Genomic DNA, 6,056 nt, shown 5'->3' with positions numbered 1-6,056 from the left:
AAGGAAGCTGCCAAAAGGATAATATACTATTTTTTTTTAAACTGAGAATTGTATTAAAGTATACTGCGCATTTGGCAGATGCAAATTCGGTAGACGGGCGAGGGAATGTACAATACAAAAAATACCACCACCACTGAAAAACACCACATGGTGTTCAATTTATCGCCAACATTTGCGTGGCCTCATAAAGGTCACTGTGAGACGTAATGGCGCGAGCAGCGAGCATGTAGAAAATATCCCCCCACCACGGATCCCCGGTATAGTGCTTGCGGACTGCTCTCAAAACAATTCATGCATCCAGTCAGCATTTGCAGTATTAATATTTTGTAACAGGAGCCTAGGCAATGGGAAATATTGGGGGGAGGGGGGGTTGCACAAGAGCAATTCGTAATGACACAAGTGTGAAATTAGTTATGCTACATAAACCCCGGTAAAGGTAAAGTATAAAGATGCAGCCCTAAAATCACGCCACTGCTGGTGGAAGCGTCTCTACCAGTGAGCTCAAAACAACCCCTCTCGAGGGTGTTTTGGCCTACTCTTCCACTCTGATCAGACATCCTGGAAGAGGTGGGAGCACCCACCCACGTTACCAAACACCCACGCGACGTGCCGATCAACTAACTGTGGTGCACCCATTTATAGTGCTAGCTGGACAGAGGCAGGGAGATTTTAAACAAAGAAATGGCCACTTGTTTTAAACCACTGCACTGCAAGACGGAATTGAACTGGCAAAAAATTCTGGATTTCAAGTCCAGTGTATGAACCATTATACCGTCGCACTATCCATGGTTAAAAAATTCTGAAATATATGTGAAGAACAACCACGAGCGCTGTGTGAGTATACTATCGTTTCTGAATGTCGTGTAAGTGGTATCCAAAAAGAACGAAATGCACGTGGTGGGGGAGGTTAGGAGGACTCAGTGACAAACAAATTATACTTATATTTTGGTCCAGATTCACATCCCGACAAAATAGCCGAGAACTAACATATACATAAAATATAGCCTTGGCCATTTTCCTCATTGTTGGTGATGGAAACATCAGTGATTTTTTTTGGCAATATTCAGGAGAACAAGACGATTTGGTGACTCATGAATTGGACTTTTCACGCGTAATATGCTGCTGTTGCCCACAGGATATGCAAAGTTAAATACGTGGCAGTGTGCGTAGCCGTGTTAGTCATTTGATGTCTGATGTATGTTTTTTTCCATGCAAGATTCAGGCTTCCCTTGCATTTAACATTCATACATTCAGATGTATACTTTCTCTTTTAATATATAAGCTACAATCATTACACTTGCTTGCACCACTACCATCAATAAAAGCACATTAACATTTGATAATCTTCTCCTGCGTTCTTGCAAAATTAATGTAAGTGTAAATGAGCAATCATGAATAAAACATAAATCATCATACACATTTTCACTGTAACATTTGCGCCAAATATAATTGTTAAATATACTTTAAAAGCCACATTGTAAAATTATTTACACATCTGTGCCGAAAGAACAGACTACAAAAATATATTATAATCCTTCATAGCCCTTCGTCTATCCAGTTCTAGACACAGGCTTCCCAAAACCATGTGAGTCACAGCAGTTGTTTGACCGTACATCACCATGGTGGTCAGTGCAAGCTGGTGGAGCTAATTTGTAAGGACCGGTTCAGATGGCACGCGATATTGATGTTATCTGTGACTGGGAATCGGCCTCAGGTTGCCGGGTTCACACAGAAGTGTGCTGAACACTGCATCACTGCTATACCCAACTGATGTGTTCGGTGTAAACATAAACTATGTGTATCCTGGAAACACCACATTGTCAAGAAGACTACAATGTTTAATTGTTAATTTCCTAATTAATAATAAATCGTAATGAAACAATGTTTTTGCCTTGAGACGGAAGACTTATAACAAACATAATTCAATTTCGATTTAAAGCTTTCGTGACTGCAAGGATTCATCTTCTTTGGTTCTTTCGGTAAAGTCACGTAGAATGAGAATAAAATAATAAATTAATAAAATAAAATAACACAATAAAATTCTCACGACGTTTCGGCCACAACACAAGCGGTCTTCATCAGGTGAAGGGACGAGACTGTCTGGAGGACAGCGCTGGAGCGAACACAGCCAAGCACAGACCGCGACCTTTAAGCTGTGTGAGAAGAAACAGAGCTCCTTGACAAAGGAATTAGCATAAAAATTAGCATTTAATTGGCGGACTTAGCATGATGAACGGTGTAGAGGGGGTGAAATGTTTAACTTTTGCCTATCTTTGATGGCAGTCTTTCAGTTCCAACACTTATAATACCTCAACACTTTTATATTTCTTAAATATCTTTGTTGATGCCCTCTCGCTAATATCCCAGTGACCTTTCTGTCTCGTCTTACCGACCAGTGCCTTCCATCCACCGCGAACCGCCTGCTACATACGTTCATTCATGTGGCACTGGGAAAAAAAATGAATGGATGAGACGATGGTTTCGTGACAATGGGCTACATCTGCCACGTCCACGTGCACAATTTGACTGGGGCAGGTGCCCCTCCGCCCCCATTTGCACGCGTGCACAACGACAATGACGAAGCCCAACTGGTAAAATTGACGATGGTGTCCTCATACCTGCCAACCCCTTATCAGTGCCCTACCTTATTACAGACCGATTCACACCTTGTTGGTCACCACGTGACCCCTTATACATCTCAACGTTCATCGTGCAAAGTCCCAGCACAAGGAGACAAACACAAATACATCGACGATACTTTAGTGTTGCCCGTATTTAAACGGCTGTACGCTGTAAAACTCATTTTCCCTGAACAAGAATACGGATAAACCGTATGGGTTGACAGGTATGGTATGCGATAGTGTATTGTGTAGTGTATAGTAGTGTAGTATATAGTGTAGTGTATAGTAGTGTAATAGTATAGTGTATCATAATGTAGTGTATCGTAGTATATAGTGTAGTGTATAGGATAACTGTCAACCCCTTATCAGTGCCTACATTATTACAGACCAGTTCAGACCTAAACTGGTCACCCCGTGCCATTATAAATCTCCACGTTCATCCTGCAAAGTCTCATCACGAGAGACCCAATAGGACAACGGCATTTTTTTCGATGCTGCCCGTGTTGAAACGGCTGCACGCCGTCTGGACGTGACGACCCAATTCCCCTGCGCAAAAAGAATACGGGGTCGAACCGTGTGGGTTGACAGGGTTGTTGTGTCCTTTCCAAACCACGCGGGCCAACCCTCGTGCGCCCCTTCTTGGTGAAAACAACCCCGGCAGGCGTCTCGCCGATCTCCCCAGTCCGGCGACCACGCGAAGACAAATGTGCGTAAAGCCCCTTCCGTTGTGGCCAGGCAGCGTTTGAACATCGACGGGGTCGCGGTGCTCCGTGACGGCACCCACCGCTGCGTGAATGCGGTGACGCCACGAGGCCGTGGCGCTCCGTTCTCTTCGGCTGTGCCGTGCGTCAGGGCGCCGCCGGGCGGACCGGTTACTCCCTGCAAGTGCTGGAGGAGGAGGAGGCTGGAAAGTGGCTCTGTGGCTTACGTGGGCTGACGTTCACTCAAATAAAAAAAAAATCATTTATCTATCGTTTTTTTTCTTTCTGTAAATGTGTCTGGTGTTTTGACTGTGGGAAGTCGTGTGAAATGGAATTCGCTAAATGCATTTTATGCTCACGGGCTGTCAAGGAAATTTATCTTAGAGCTCTTGCTCAGCACCTTTCTGATATGCAATTACAGGACGTCGAAGTTGACACCAATCGCAGCTGAATATTTAGCTAAATGTGATAATAATAAATACACTAACATAAATCTGAAACGTTTAAAAAAGTACTTATACTGCAGCACTAATTGGATTTCTGCATAAGGCATATGACAGCTACTGAACGATACTGATGTCATAATGGATAATTTGAACAAATTTCAAGCCTTTTAAACTGTTTAAAAAGAACCACATTAAATATACTGCAAATTGTACTTATATATTGGAATATTCTTGTTCATTAAAAAAAAATGTCAAGAAAATATTTCAAACAAGATTTTATTATGAGAACAAATACAACGTGAGTATTAAAACACATCAAACATCGGATGTAACACACATATTTTTATATAAAAAATGTGAAAATCATTGACAGCTGTGACAAACTCTGTTATCATATCCGCATTAATTTTCCGAATGGAATTCCTTCTCATGGTGAACGAGGAATTTGACTCAGATAACAGCCCGTGATGTGCAACTCTTCTGAATGTCACTTTATTTAAGCTATTGAGGGTGATAGATTATTTATAAATGTAAGTTAATTACATTTTAGGAGTACATTATATATTTTAAGAAGATTGCCCAGACATATTTTATTCTTTGCATTTCTCCGGATTAACGACAACAGTGATTTATCATAAATGTTACTGGAATCATCGGTTACAGTTTAAATTAGCGGTACAACAATTCACACCAGCCCTGTCATGATTCGATTCAAGCAACATTGGTTGCTTTGATATTGCTGTGAACGGTAACACCTTCAGTAACTGCAGGGGGGGGGGGGGGCGTGAACCCATGGACACCATCACACACGAATCCCTGCTGCTTTCTGAAACCTGTTACATTCAAGTATTTTGTTCATGGAACACCACCCCAGGTTCCAGGTAAATTAGCACACACATACAAAGTGTGTGTGTGTGTGTTTGCGTATGCACCAGCACCGGGCAAGACAAATGTGGCTCCCCATGGTACAGACAAAAGCACCCACTCGTTGTGTAGTGCCGACCTTCATGGGTGCTCGCTAACAGCACTTGTCCCAACAGCCTGTGTAGGCTATATGAGGGGCATCTTTGTCTTTTTGTGCGCGTGTAGGTCATTTACATTTTTATTAATTTTGAATTATATCGCAGCCTTAGTTAGAGACTGGGGGATTGAGCACGGTGTTTTTTTGGAACCCTCTCAAAACTGAAGAATTATACTGTTTGGGTCTTTCGGTAAAGTCACGGAGATAAAAAATATATATATCTACTTGACTTTACCAAAAGACCCAAAGAGTGTGAATTTCTGCAGTCACGAAAGCTTTAAGTGAAGAATTATATATATGAAAAAAAATATTTAATGTATGCACTGACACGAACACCCACGTAGCAGTCCACGTGGGAGGTGTTCGTATACGAGCACACAAACACACGAGCCGCATGCACACGCACGCAGTTATACATCGTACCGCATTACAACCTCCTCCACTGCAGCACACACAGTTCCCTATACATTAGCCCCCCTCATCTCAAAGGCCTTGTAGTATTCACAGCCCAGCTACAAACTTACTTGTTCCAGGAACGACTAAAAGCCGATCGCCTCTACACACTGGTTATAAGTGTTGGATATCGATTATTTAGTGTCCATATCTGGGTGTCTTTTTTTTGCTGCTATTGTGCAATTGGGAACACCATGTACATCTTCATGCAATGCCGCAGAGTCATTCTGCCTTTTGCAGCAAGGCTATTAAAATCATATCGAAATGTGGCAAATATATATATTTTTAAATGGTAGCGAATACAAAACAACGAGAGATGATTGCTGTAACAGAACCAGGTTCACATTGTTTTGCAACTTGCATAAATGAAATGTATTGCTTTAAAAAAAAAACATTTACTTACATATACGAGAGTATCCAGACATATCATTGGATTTTTTGGGGTTTCCTCCATGAGCATGTTAACACATGCCTTTTAACAATACAGTCACATCTTCCATACCACAAAGAAACACGTGGTGTGGACATCTCCCGAGAATACCTAAATATCGCCACCCTCTCCATCTGCTGTTGGCAGATTTCCCAATCAGTGACTCACCCAAGGCACCTTGCCGTGTGAAAATTGACCCATTGCAAAATGAGCCTGGCTCCCCAGGGACAGCCTAGGCCAGTGGGAATTAAGCAAGCCACTCAAAGCTGCCTGTTGAGCCATCTGATGGATTATAAACGGTGTGCCATGTTTAGAAATATCTCTGCTTATCAGTTCTGTCCGTTTTTTTTACCACAAGCACTGTGAGGCTAGAACCCATCGCTT

The sequence above is a fragment of the Petromyzon marinus genome, chromosome 13 (assembly GCF_048934315.1).
Source record: "Petromyzon marinus isolate PM22_M1 ecotype Great Lakes invasive population chromosome 13, UKy_Petmar_22M1.pri1.0, whole genome shotgun sequence".
In the NCBI taxonomy this organism is placed as follows: Eukaryota; Metazoa; Chordata; class Hyperoartia; order Petromyzontiformes; family Petromyzontidae; genus Petromyzon; species Petromyzon marinus.
The sequence above is the reverse complement of the archived record's forward strand: the minus strand, read 5'-3'. Positions refer to the sequence as shown.